The sequence below is a fragment of the Columba livia genome, chromosome 1 (genome assembly GCF_036013475.1).
Source record: "Columba livia isolate bColLiv1 breed racing homer chromosome 1, bColLiv1.pat.W.v2, whole genome shotgun sequence".
Taxonomy (NCBI): domain Eukaryota; kingdom Metazoa; phylum Chordata; class Aves; order Columbiformes; family Columbidae; genus Columba; species Columba livia.
The window spans coordinates 178,512,494-178,527,452 of NC_088602.1; positions in this window are offsets into that span (position 1 = coordinate 178,512,494).

Sequence of the window (14,959 nt, forward strand, 5' to 3'; positions counted from 1 at the left end):
CCAGCAATGAAAAGTTACCCTTGTGCTGATAGCTGCAAGAGCAAATACAAAACTAACTGCTCCCCTGCACTTTTTTTTCTTAAGAAAAGAGGCAAGGTAAAGATCTCTCTTTTGCTCTCTGGACCCTTGGAAACAGTAGCTGTAGTATGAGCTGGTTTCATGATTCTGCTTCTGTTATTAGAGCTTCCATTAGGGACTTCTAGCACTCAAAGGGAAAGCAGCCTACCTTCCATCTGCCTTCCTACATGTTCAGTGAGGGAAATTGTACAACATTTCCAAAGTTCCACTTGGCTGTGCCTGAGGGGTTGGGAAGTATAGGAGGAGTCTGTTTATATTGAGTAGGATTCTGAAGCCTGAATGGGAGCTGGGCAGAACCTGTCAGTTTAAAACTTCAGGCACATGCCAGAGGTGAAAGTTACAGCTGTGTCACTAAACGGTTTAGTCTGGAGACTGTTCTTTGCAGTGCAGCCACATGATACTGGAACTTGCCAGCTAAATTCCCTTCCTCTCCCCAGTAGCCTGGCTGCACACAGGCTGCCATTGCCAGCTCTATTGGTGCTGTCTTGGGACGATGTAAGTTGCTGTGTCTGCACCAAAACCACGCCAGGAGCAATGTGTGCTGTCTAACAATGATTGTTCCTTGCTGCTCTTATACTAAAGCACATTTATAGATGTAGTCCTGTGGACCCAAGCTATGGGACAAGCCCCAGGCTCTTCTCATGGTAATGAACATCACATCTTACTGGGAATTTTACTAGGTGATAGGATGGGTAAGTGTCAGGTAACCAGGGTTGTTGTTACATTGTTAGAACTCCTTTTTTTATTTTTATTTTTAATTTATCTTTCAACTAAAATTCCTATCTCTTGAAAAAAAAATCCCCTATCCTACCTAATATGCATAAGAATCCCTCAGCAAAAAAAGGATGGGGTGTATCAGAAAACTTATGTCTGCCTTCAAACCATTAGGATTTGGAAAGGGCTGGCTTATTCAGAGGTTTAGGCTTTCTTCTCTTTTTTTTTTATTTCCTATCTCAGTCCACAACTGCAGTTGCTAGCAAAAGCTGCATCAATGCTATTGCACCAAAAAAAAAGATTGACTATTTCTATTTCTTTTGTTGCCCACAAACAATGAGTTTCTTTTAAAGGAAGCTTATTTTCACTGGAGTTTCTTGAATTACATAAATTGCTCTTTATAAAGGAAACCACAGCACTATTGATCATGAAAGGTGGTTATTTGTGTGAAGATCTGTATGAACTCAAGGGGTTACATTTTGAGATGTCCAGGTTATGACCATTGTTGGGAGTCTGTTGTAAGCGATTAAGATAAGTGCAGAAAATATTTCTACATCTTACTGCAGAGGTGATGCTGTGTGGTGTTCTGAAGGGGTGCTGCTAGGAGAATTACAAATGTGAGAATTAAGTATTCTGAAAAGTGTTTGAAGATTATGAACTGGCAATATGAAGCGGACAATCACCTTCCTTGGCACAATACAGTCTATCTCAAAATTTCATAAAGTGAGTTTCATTAATGAGTGGGAAAAAACACATGCTTTTAGTTTTGGTGTTTTTTTTGTTTTGTTTTGTTTTGTTTTTTTCTTTTGTTTTTTGTTTGTTTGTTTGTTTGTTTGTTTGTTTGTTTGTTTTTGGGGGGGTATGTGTGTGCAATTTTTTTTAAGTAAAAACATTTATTTCAGTATTTTTGATGCTGCATTTTAAACACGTATTTAACTGAAACTAATTAAATGCAGCTATGAAAAATTCAAAAGATATTTCAAATATTCCACCATGGACAATTTTTTTTCAACCTGATCATTATTTTCCAAGGTTTAGGGAGAAGAGAGGAGATGTTTTATAAGAAAAAGTGAAGAAATATCTTTACATCAAAGGATTTTCCTTTTTTCTGTTTTGCCATGGGTTAATATATATATATATATTCACAATGCTAGCACTGATAATGAACCCATGTCTGTCACCCATAGTCATGCTGTTTTTCAGATTAATGAAGAAGAGCAACATCTGGTCCTTAATGAAGACATACCTCGTTTTGTTCCTGCAAATCTATATTGAGTTTTTCTCTTATCTGCAACAAAAATAGTTTGAAATCACATCTTGGGATATATTCTTCATATCACTCATTTCAAAGTGAGTTTAATCAAACCTTTGATTTTTATTTATGCATTTCATTATTCATGTACTTATTTGGATTGTAGAGTCATTATTAGAGTCTCTTAAAAAGGAAAGAAATAGGATCTTCTGATCACGAGCAGAAGTTGCAAAATAAACCAAGAGGGCATTAGTAAATAAATTAGTATCTGGATAAACTTGATTAAACAAATCTTGCTAAAAGCACCAGATGCAGAAAACACAAAAGACTAATCATCAGCATCCATGATGCTAAGTAAATGTTTTACTTACTGATTATAATGAACCAGTGCTGTTAGTGGGAGTTTTGTGAGAATTGTTTGTTCTTGAATTATTCTTCCATAATGAAAATGCTGTTTCAGTGAAATATTTTATATGCATTTGTTTTTTTCTATTGATATAAAGCTCATTTGCCCCAGGGAAATGTCTCTTAATGTAAATTGGGATTTTTGTAGTATGCAAGTAATTTTTCTATAAACAATATTGATTAGAATGGTATTGATGGGTTTTAATTTTAAAGCTCTACACAGCATCTACTTTGCCTCCCTTAGTCATAATTTTTGATACTTGAACTTTCTTCTAATTTCCGCTGAATGTCATTCGCAACCTCATAGTGCTTTATAAATAATGAGTCTGAAAAATCAGAAACTCTTCAACTACTGGAAGTCATGAAATGTTCAAGACATAGCAGAGATTCACAAAATGGCATATGACTAAATACCTGTAACAAAAACATTCTCTAATAAGACCTAGTCGATCTGTGTGAATATAATCAACCATCTCCCATGGCTAACAATATTTAGTTCAAAAGACCTGCATTTCATGCATTTTAATTCATGTAATTGGAACAGAAAAGATAATATAAATAACTACCAAACTATCAAGACATTTACTGGACATGGCTGTTGTTTTCTTAATGGCACTAAAAAAGAAAAAAATAATTAAAAGTCATAAATGTCTGGAATATTTAGAAAGCAGCATGACTTTGTTTGTAGATTTTGGCTTGCCATCCGCGTTAGTGCTGTGCATATACCTAGGAGTACTCCTGAAGAGAAAGAGGGGGAAAGACTGCTCTTTTAGTGGCTCTGTTCTTAAGGTATCTATTTTGTCACATCTTAGTATATAAGGATGTTTGTTCTCTGTCAAGCTCATACTGCCAGGTGCCTTCTGAGCAAGGACTAACTGCATGATCAGCAGGCAACTAAACTCCCTACAGATGCAGTCAAAGCGGTTGCAGACCCATACCTGACGCTTTGGCCTGGAATATTTTTACACCTGAACCACAGTAACAAGAAGTTCTAGTTCTCCAATCTGAATTACCCCATTATTGACTGTTATAGCTTAAAGCCTCCTTATGGAACACTAGGGTGGAAAAAAGGTTTGACCCAAGCATTTGTGAGGGGCAGTCAATGAAAAGGGATGAATCATGATAAAAAAGAGGCAAGTATTAATGACAAAAAAGCGTAGCAACATATTATTCCAAAAATGTTCGTCTCCTCTTCCTATCTATCTTTCCTAGTGATGAGGTAGCTTTGATGGACTTATCTCAAAGTTTCACTTTGCATCTCTGCAACCGTCTCGTGGGTCACTTTTTTTCAGGTTTAAAGGAACCTGAAGGAGACAGCTAAAAAGCTGTGTGCAAAGAGGCTCTGCAAGAAAGATTTGCACAAATTTATAGAGGAAAGCAATTGTTGGCTGTGACTCCCAAATGCTGTAAGTCTAAGCTTTAGTGTGCTCACCACACTGAAGAGACACCTGAGGAGGCTTTGCTGGTCAGAAGGTGCCAGTCAGGAAGGAAAGAGCTGCCTTCTGTCCCTGGATTGGATCCCTCATGCTGATGAGTTGTCATCTACTGCTCCACCTTTTTCCTTTTAGAGTTTTATTCCTTTCTATGTTACTATTTTTCCTTTTGAATCTGTCAGCTGCCAACAAAGACTGTGTCCCGTATTTCTATTCGCAATTTTACCTGTCTTATTTTGCATGGTTCTCTCTAAAGGCTTTCCTATAGCCTTTTTCAAAGCTTAGTTACTTGCTAAGAAGTCTGGGACATGTTTATACAATGGGGACATGCCAGAAATAGGCCTGAGCCATGGAAAGACAGACAGGTGAACTCATGGTGAGAGTGGTCAGAGAGTGTTGGGATCATGTTTCTTTTTCAGTGTGTCAAGCTCATAGAAGATTCAGAAGCTCTTTCTCTGCTGAACAAGGTATCTTTCTTTATTAGCAAGTGTCTTGCAGCAAGATTACATCTGTGCTCTGTTTTGGTTCTGAGTGTAACAGAGAATAAGTATTTATCTATAAAATTAATGGTGCAGTTTGGCCCTAACTGTACAGCAGATACCTAGATAGATGCTCTTCTACTAACACCCTGACCCTAGAATTATGGAAAACTTCTCACAGTTGTACTGCTTTCTTGACTGGATTCCCTTTTTCCAGTTCCTGATATACTTCAAGACAGTGCCCCAATCTTTTTGTTCCAAACTGACACCATGACCTTCTCATGTGACAGCTTTTGCAGGGGCTTCCCTGCAAATACACTAAAACACATGTTGTTGAACTCTCTAAGGGGAAAAAAAATGATCCTGGAGAAACAGGGGCTGCTTGTTTTGTAACCATGCAGGTGCTTTAGGTCACGTATATGCTTTCTCATTCAGAGTCTAATCACAGCACTTTTTGTCTGTCACAGAAGACTGCTGGGGGTAGATTCAAAATGGCACCTACTCACCTACTCAGCACATAAGTTTTCTGTGTGCTGTGCAAGGGAGTGCAAAATAAATGGACATTAAGTTAGCATTTTGTTGACTCTGAGATCTCTAATGTCCACAGAAAGTAAAGCAATGCCTTGCTGCATTTGCATGTCGTGTCACATATATGTTAAAGAGAAACATTCTGGCAGATGTCTGATGGTAGTCACCAAAATGTTCTTTACTTTTTGTACAACTGAATATGCTGAGTTAATTTCCTCAAAAGTATGTTTTAGGAGAACTTGTTAGTTGTTATGTGGAAATGTAAAAGCTGTAACTTTGTGCAAAAATGTCAATTTAATATCCATGGTATTCATCACTAACAAAGGGGTCTGATGAAGAGTTTCCTGACATGAATATAAAGATTTCCATTGTCTTAAAGAACTAAGCATCAACATTACTAAGCTAATGACTACTTTGAGGCAATGTCTGACAATGACAACTGGAGGATTTCTGAAGCTGACGTCTGTTCCTGGCAGAAATCAATTACTTTTATATCAGTGATGGTAAATAAAAAATACTGAGATCAGAAAATGGACATGTTGTTAGCCTGACGTGGCCCACAACTGGAACATTTGATTGGAGGAAGTAATACACAACAAAGAAATTACTCTTCTGTGAATCAATTGTTATTATGTGTACAGTTTCTATAGTGCTAATCAATTGTTAAGAAATGAAATGGAAAACATTACACTTTAAACAAAGTGACACCTTAATCAGCATTCAAGCAGAGACTTTCTGGAAATAATTAGTTTTTTCTAGGTGGGTTTGAATCAAAACCTAACTCTGAATATAACCAAAGTTTTTTTTTCTGAAGCCATTGTGAATATTATCTCTTCTCCTCTGGGAACAATCATGCCTGTCTTTGCATTTTGGAACTGTCTTCTCTGTCTTCAAATTAGTTTAATTAGTTCCTGCAAACTGAAGATAAAATGGGTTGCTGAGCCGTCTCATGAAGAAGCAACTTTCGTCAATTTAGGTCATTAAAACCCTATCAAACTCTCCTATTACTGCTGTTCTCGAAGGAAAAGATTTTTCTGTTGCCCAGCAAAACATTACAGAGAATAAACAGTCTGCATTTTAAGGGAACAGGATGAATTGTTTCAACTTTTACTTAGAGATAAAAAGATAAGGTTGTAGATCAAGGAAATTAGTCCATATGAACTAGAATATAACGACATCACAATATTGCTCATCATTATATCACTAATTTGCTAAAAGAGTGTATGCTCAAACCAAATAGTATTACATTAATTCCAGAAAAGCTTTGGATACAACTGCTGGTCTTTCATCTCCTGGAGCCTAAAGTGAGGTTCCATGGCTCCCTAAGCTATCACACAGAGAAAACCAGGGGCCTAAGAAGGTACGTCAACATATTCTTTACAGAGTGTTGGAAAGAGCCATATTTATTTTGTGTGTGAGGCTCTTCAGGGTATTTTTTGATGCTACCTCAATCTTTCTCTGCAGAGCATGTTTATTCTAGAATGTACGGGATCTGGAATAAAAATTTTTAGACAGATCTTTAGTTAGATTGTTATTTCACAGGATGTGGACATAGAGAAATAACAGCTAGACAAATGCAGAGTAATTTAGATCTAAAAGTAGCAGATCTGCCATGGTGGGGTGCTGTAGCTAAGCAGTTAAATTTCCTTACACAGTATGTGCCATACATGAAGAACTGGGACTAGTAAAAGTGAGTTTTAAGTAATATTAGACTAGACAGCCAACTTTTAGATGGCTAAAGTTCGGGTAGAATTAATCCCATCTTGGCTCTCAATTCCAAAACTACAATCCTAACTCAGATGCTAGATCCAAAATTACAGCCCTCAGTGTCAGCATGTACCTAACGGTACTGGGAACCTCCCCTTGCACCCAAAAGTTCCCTCAGCATCTTGGGGCTATGACTGCTCCCACTCAGCCATCCAGCTTTACATAACACATAAAACTGATCCACATGAAAGGTCCAAGGCACTGCAGAAGAATACGTGCCACGCTATACCTCATGTTACAGGGTGTCTGTTTTAGAAATGCTGCAATTCCACCAATAATCACAACAAAAAATATGACACTTTGAAAGAAAAATAGCTAATCACAGAAAACACACAATGGTTTCCCATTCTGCTTACAGCTGTGCAAAAGCATTTTGTTTTTTTTAATGGGAAATGTATGTCAGGTTTGCCTTTGTCAACTGAAGGCTGAAAAGCACTTGTTAGTGACAGCATATGTTCTGTATTATTTTATGTTCTCAGTATAATCAAAAAGTAGAAAGGGAAAGTTAATGCAGGAAGTGTGCTGGCAGCTAGACATGTTCATGGGAGAGAGGAAAGATGAAGACGCAGCCTCTTTCTAGAAGTTGTCTACCTGACAGTGCTACATCAGTGAAGCACGATAAGGCTTAAAAATTTGAAACCCTATCGTGGAGAATGCTTGGACTTTACAGCAGTGTTTCTGAACATGGCCTACATTTTGTTTCACAAGCTAATACAACTGCTTTATCAATACAATTTCCCTTCACCTGTCCACAGTGCAGCTACAGCCAACTCCTGCTTAAAGGGATTTAGCCATCAGCCAATTCCTCTGATCCTTGGAAGGGATGAAGGAATGATCTTTGCTCTGTTTGGGTTTAATTTTAGAGCAAAGGGGATCCTGTTGAACATGTCAAGTCACTAAGTCAGTGAGGTAACACATGTGAATCAGCCAGGGGGATTTGTTCTGAGTGTTGTCAAAGCATGGGATTAGCCTTGCAGGCTTGTGGGACTCTACCTACTTTGAATTTTGGTTATGTTTCATATTTAGATGAAACACTGGAACAAAGGCAACTCATCTGAAAGAGCTGAAGGCTCATCTGCCTGTTTTGATCTCAGATTACACCACTGAGCTCACTTGGTTTTCCCTCACAACAAAGACCAGCCAAGTGCCACTCAGCTGCAACCCTCGGTCAGGATGAGAGTCGGAGACTTTGATAGATCTTCACTAGACCTGTCCTGAATTTCTTTCTGTCCTAGGTATTTTGATACATTGGGCAGCTTTGTCTTCCTAGTGGCCTCACCTCTTCTTTCATCTTGGTAAAAAGAGCTCCCTTCCTCTCCCTCCAACCAGTGTATGGGCAGAGGGCAGCCTCCACCCACCCAGCCCTAGTTCTCCAGACTTTCTCCCCAGCTCACTGCCTCTGCATTCTCCCCAGCTGCTCATGCATGCCCTCCAAACTGTCACTGCCATTTAGCCACTATCCACCCCAAGACTGGTCTCCGCAATCACGTCTACATGTCTGACCTTCAGTCACTCCATTTTCTCACCCTTACCTCCTGCCAGACACCAAAAGATGGGATCTCATCCTTTGGGAAGGAAGGGAGAGTGGTGGTGTGTGTGAAGAACCCCTGAGAGCCAGCCTCCACTTGGACCTGAGGCCATGGGTGGCACATGCAGGAATTTTCTTCATAGGTTGTTGGACATGGGTACATACCCCTCACTATGGCTACCTTGGATCATGACCTTTCTGTGGCAAAAGGTAGACCCTGGCACACATGGTCATCAGGTGCTTCTAGGTCATTGTAACACTGCCAGCTCCTCCAGAACCTCTTGCTGAAGCTTTGGCTGCACATCTCCTCACCTCTTCCTCTGTCTGAGGCCCAACCAACTCACTCCAAGTTCTTATCCTGGTCCTGTCCATTCTGTCCATTCCCATCACTTGGAGGAGGAAAATCAATGGGGAGTTTTCTAACGACTTCTGCTCCCTCATTAGCCGTGCCCCCAAGCACTACTATATCTCAGTCCCATGGATGCCTCCTAGAACAAGTGGATGCTCTCAAAAGTGTTCTGCTGAGTATCACTCGCCATCTCCTCTGCCACCCACGTCTGAGCCCCGAACCCTCACACTCCTCCTTTTTTCATTCATTGTCCCCATCACCAGGTATCTGTCCTCCTTGTGTTTCATTTTTCATTGTTCTCTCCCTCTCGTGCTCAAGGCACACGTCACAGGACTTACACCGTTCTTTGTCCACTAGTGTTCACCATGCTCCAAACACCCCTTTAGCTTCCCTACTACTACAATCACCCTTTTGTTGGCATTTCTGCTTGTCTTCCACAGAAAAAGCTACGACAGTGCATTCAGGAAAAATATGAAAAATAATCTAATCCCAGAGTGAAATTCTGCAGCTGCAATAATAGGTGCTTTCTCCAAAAACAAGGCAAAACCCTCCACAAAGAAAAATGCAAGACAGCCCTTTGTCTGTGCACACCTTTGGTTTGAACAACAACATACACCTCTGTGTTTTGGGGGAAAGTTTCTTTTAATTTAGTTTCATAAAGAACTATATTTTTTAATATAACACAAAGGGGCTACAAAGATGATTAAGGGTCTGGAGCATCTTTCTTATGAGGAAAGACTGAGAGAGCTCCATCTGTTCCACCTGGAGAAGGCTGAGATGGGACCTTATTTATGGTCTGGATGTCAAGAGGATGGGACAAGACTCTTTTCAGTGCTGCCCAACGATAGGATGAGGGACAATGGGGATGGGCTGAAGCACAGGAGGTTCCATCTAAACATGAGAAGAAACTTCTTTATTTTGAGGGTGCCAGAGCACTGGAACAGGCTGCCCAGAGAAGTTGTGGAGTCTCCTTCTCTAGAGACATTCAAAGCCTGCCTGGACACATTCCCATGCAAACTACTCCAGGTGAACCTGCTTTAGCAGGTGGGCTGGACTAGATGACCTCCAGAGGTCCCTTCCAACCCAAACCATTCTGTGATTCTGTGTGACACAGTGTCGCATAACTATTGTTAAACACAGTGACTTCACTGAGGTTACTTCAATATGTAGTTTCTTTATAAGTACAAAAAAAGCCCTAAAGTCACATTATTATTTTAACATGGAGGCTTTGTACAGTTCAGATAAAAATTTATCATTCCCATGTCTCCTTTTCTTTCTTCTTCTTTTTTTTTTTTTTTTCCAGTTTGATAGCCAAACATTTGAATTACTCACAAGGCAGAACACATAACATTCATAATGTAATTTAGGAATATACTATGAAATAAAATAATTACACCTATTATTGCTTTGTCTTTTAAAAATATTATCCCATATTTCATATCTTATATGGTCTTAAGTCTACAGTACTCTATAAAGACTTCAAAGTTAAGATTAAGATCTTGCTTTGTGCTTTAATAATGCTTCATGTCTGATATCACTAGAACTTTCTAAAGTGCTACACTTAAACAGCTAGGAAAGTAAGAAAGTAAAACCCAAGAATTTCTGATCTTCACTTTGTGTTATAATTTTCATGTCAAGGCACTACAATTGCATTTGAATTGTGTCTTGTTCTTAATTAAAATCTCATCTATTCTGAGTTCCTGCATTCATGCATATCTGCTGTCTCCCATTATTGAACTTCCTATCATGATATTTTGCACATATAGGAGCTATAAAAATTTGATACGAAGCTTTAGTCTGAAGGTTGTTTCTAATGAATTCTGAAAGCAAAGTTGAAAAAACATGACTGCAGCTTGAATCCTAACACTGGCTTCATTTTAAATTTTGTTTTGCATGAATTAAACACAAGATGATTATTTGACAGAGATATAGAGACCATCTTAGCACAAATTTAGAAAACTATAGGTCTGTAGATGACCCTGTCACACATGTGAGCTCTTCTGTATTCCTGAAAGATGCTCTGTTAAAAATGACAGTCCATTCAGAGAGCAAGTAGATGCCAAGACCAGACAGGAGATCACTGGACTGAAACAATACGAACTGAAGTATGAAAACAGGAAATAATTGTATATGTGAGAGAGTACCTGGATTTGTGAGTCTGAGAAGAGGAAAACTTGGAGAAAGCAGGGAAGAAAGGGAAGTGGCTTAATAGTAATGAGTACCACAGGAAAAGCCACCACGTGCAGATGACGGTGTTTGTCAGGATGGGGTGGGAGCTGATCACAGGTCCAATTCACACAGCAGCAGCAATGAACATAGATGCACCACGTAGATTTTCCCAAAGCCAGAGGATAATGCCCACAATCCCTATGCTGATGAGCCAGACACTCTGCAGAGAGAGGAAGGCAGACCTCAGACATGACAACTGTTATTCTTTCTATTGTTTTATTACAAAAGGGAGTTCATGTGATTAAATTATATAGACAGGAACAGTTTAACTAAGGTTAAATTACATTCCTAATTTTACCTTTCTTCCTTTCTAATCTTACCTTTCTTCCCTTTTTCCAGCAACCTTTTATTAAAATCAAACACTAAGAAGCTAATTCATATGTGATTCATGCAGATCCTTTCTTGTTTGCCTCTGATTTTTAGTCCCACACAGACAGACAGAATACTGCTCATATTGATATAATTGGAAACACTACCATTGATTTCAGTAGGAGCAGCATCCAGCACAGCATAGGTGGGTTACTGAGTTTCCATGGGATATCCATTGTCACCATTCACTTCCAGTATCATGCAGGCCTATTACAGGAGCACAAAGTACCATATGACAATTACAGCATTAAAGATCAGTACATTACAATCACATCCAAATTGTCAGCCCTAGTGTAGAACAGTGTTTAAAGGGAAAACTGCTCTATTGCTGACAAATGCTTAAAGAACAGAAATAGCTGGATGATTTTTTTGTACAAAAATGTATACAATATCAGATTTTCTATAGAAGACCATCAGGAATTATCTAAATTATCATGTTCACTCTAGTTAGGGCTTCATGTGGTTCAAATTAATGTAATCCTTCTTTGAAGCTACCATGTGAATTCCATAAACCTACATGGCAACAATGCTTGGCTTTCAAAGCGCTTCTGTAAGACAGCTGTGCAGAGTCCATTTCAAGTCATCAAAATGAATAGTTATTTTGACAGCCAAGGCAGTGATGCTGAGATGCTAAGAACTACTTTCCACATCACTAACCACAGCCTTTCCCCCTTGCTAAAATATCTGGTAAAAAAGGCAAGCTCCTTTTCGTCATGACAGCTTCTCAACAGCTCATTTTGTAGCATATTAATCATAAATATGTTTTCACCTTTAAAAAAATTATATTTTTCGTATAATAGGCCAGGTATAATGTTCACCAAATTGACATACTATGATAGACAACTGGATTACTGAAGTTTATTGAATTTGAAATTAGGTATTCTAACCTTCTGAAAACTTCAGCCAGTGCAAGATGCAACCACCTTCTCAAACACAGCCTCAGTGTAACACTACCCAGTGTTTAGTGTGGACTCTTCAGCATACCTTTTCTTAATAGGATAGGTCAGTTGACTATTTACCTTCAGTGGGATCACTGAAATTAACCATGAGAGCTCAGGAGAGCTTTCAAAGCATCTGAATCATACCTGGAGAGCTTTATGAAGAATGACAATCAATCTCTGAATCTAAGGAATGAAGAACAAAATTCCCTGCTTTGGCCCTGGCACAATAAGGAGAGGAGTGTTGAATGTGGAAGAGCTTTGTATTCAGGCATGGTTTGAGACACTGGCTGCACTCAAAAATTGGCCTTGTCTGCACAAAATTAAAAGCAGAGGCTGGACTACTATCTTCCAGTCATTTTCCATCTGTATTATTACCTGTTTGCTTTTGTTTTCATCTCAAAGATGTATTTTGTGGAAAACCCCAGTTCAAGATAGGAGCTCCAGGGTAAACTGTGAAGGTGCTCCAGGATAAACTGTGAATGCTTTGCCCCATTTGTACATGACCTGATCAGAATAACCTGCTCCATGAACAGTCACTTGGTCCTACACTGAGACTCCAGAGATAATCCAGAGCTAAGACTGAACCTGCACCTTGGATATCTGTAATAGGGATGGAGCATGAGGAAAAATATTTTGAGAGCAGAGTTTGGCTTGCCATTCAAGTCCTTAGGGCTCTGTTTCTTTGGAGGAAGGGGTGCGCTTGTCTATGGAGCTCAGCGCTAGATAACAATAAAGACAGACAAGGAATGCAATAGGGACCAAAGGTCTGGCACGCAAGCTGCACAACACACTCAGCAAAATAATAGTATTATGAAAGTACTGACATGAAACAAATGTATTTTTCTGTATTTATTAATATAAGAACTTGGTTGCCAGAAAGAGATCTCAGGGGGTGATAAATAGGTTTTCTTCTTTTTTTTTATTGAATATGGTAAAGTTAGTATTGTGGGCTTAGAAGATGAACACAAGCAATCTGGATTCCATTAATTTCCTGGCTATTGTAATGGTACAAATAAAAAGAATTTTCTACAGCAGGGAACTGACTTGAGAGAAGGGTTGAATCCACTGGGGTATGAGTGTACTGATTAAGAAGATATTGGAAACACTGTTTATCTACACCCTGGCTGAAAAAGAAATGGATAGAAAAGAACATTTGGTGCCATTTGAAACATTAAGTTTTAAAGGTCCCACAAAGTGCTGCTCTTCTTAAGGAGTATAAAACAAAGGCTTGCTGTTATAAGCAGTTTGGGATTTATTTCAGTGAAACATTTGCCATCTGAAATAATTCATGATTTTCTCATGGGGAAGATTTTTCTTTCTTTTTAATAAAGACTTGGAAATGGGTGAAATTTAAACTGCCAGTCTTGCAGTTCAGAATTTTCATTAAGAGTTTTCAGTTTAGAATTACATGACATAAGACTGTAGGGCCAAAACTGTAAGTTAATTATGATAACATATTTTTTAAATGTAAAAAAAAAAGAGTTCTCAAAGTATTTAAAACAAAATATCTAACTTAAATTCTATTTCCCTAGTATTCTGATTTATAAAAAATGTCAAAATTATTTTGCATAGTTTTTGTAGAGGTCAAATAAATACAAAATATCAACAATATACAGAATAGAAAAACATTTTCCACCCAGCTAGACTCCTAGCACTGTTTCCCAGAGCTCCTAAAAGTCATATCTCAACTCCAATGTTTATTTCTATTTAAAGACAAATCATTTATAGCATTTTTAATGATTATGCACTAAGTGGAAATAAAAATACTGAAATAATTACTTACAGCACCAGTATTTGTATATCCAGGACAGAAACTTCATCCAGCAATGTGTTGATCCTCTGAATTCTGAAGCACAAACTGCTATTGTCTTCTGGTAAAACCACTATGGCAAAATCTGACTAAGCAACACTTATTGCCAGGGTTATAATTTGAGACAATGCCCCAGTGGTGTGCCTTGCCCATGTGCACTCCTGGCTTGCTGGTATAAAACAGTGGCTTGTGATCTTTGCACAGACAACTGACTGCAGAGGTGCCAAGCGCTGGTGACTTCGCCTTGGAGTGGCTGCACAAAATTCGAGTTGGCAGAATGCAACTTGATATACTTGAAAACAACTTATTTACATTGTTCTTCAGAATTTTTGTGCACGTGAAAACCCATCAGGATTTAAGGAATCATCTAAATGTAAAAAAAATAATTAATGTTTTTAATCTGGAGTTGAAAACCTCAACATGTGAACAGTTTTGGGAGCTGTGAACAGTACCTCTGTCAAAAAAAGATGGATGGTGGAAATGCAAACATTTTCCTATTCCCTGCCACTGTAATCTATTCACAAGCACAATGCTAGCAAGGTCATACCTTCCTCAGCTCAGTCACAAATATGTCCTGCCTTATTCCATTATATAACTAGACAAAGAATGGTTCCATTCCATCTCTCCATTGCAAAGTGGGGCAAGAAGACTGAAGCAGTTGAGACACAGGGAGAAACATAAAATATTCCTTTCCTTCTGTTTTCTGATTACATGCATAGGTGAAATATTTGAGGCAGATGGGGACCATCCTCACTGAGAACTCATATGAACAGCAGGATAAACAGTTGCCTGATTATGTGCAGTACACATTGCAAGGCTTCTTATTCAAAGGAAGTAGATTAATATCATGAAACATCTACTACTCAAATGCACATTATAATGCAAGCTGTATATGCATTGTGCATATCAGCAGTATGGTGGTGACATACAGAAACCTGAACAAAGTGTTTATTCATTCAACTCTGAGAAAAAATGAACAACACTTAATTGGTAGTTACAAAGAGATTACGACAAAACAAATTCGCATACGATTTTTGCACTTACGTTTTAAGTGACAGAGGAGCACTGTCTCAATCT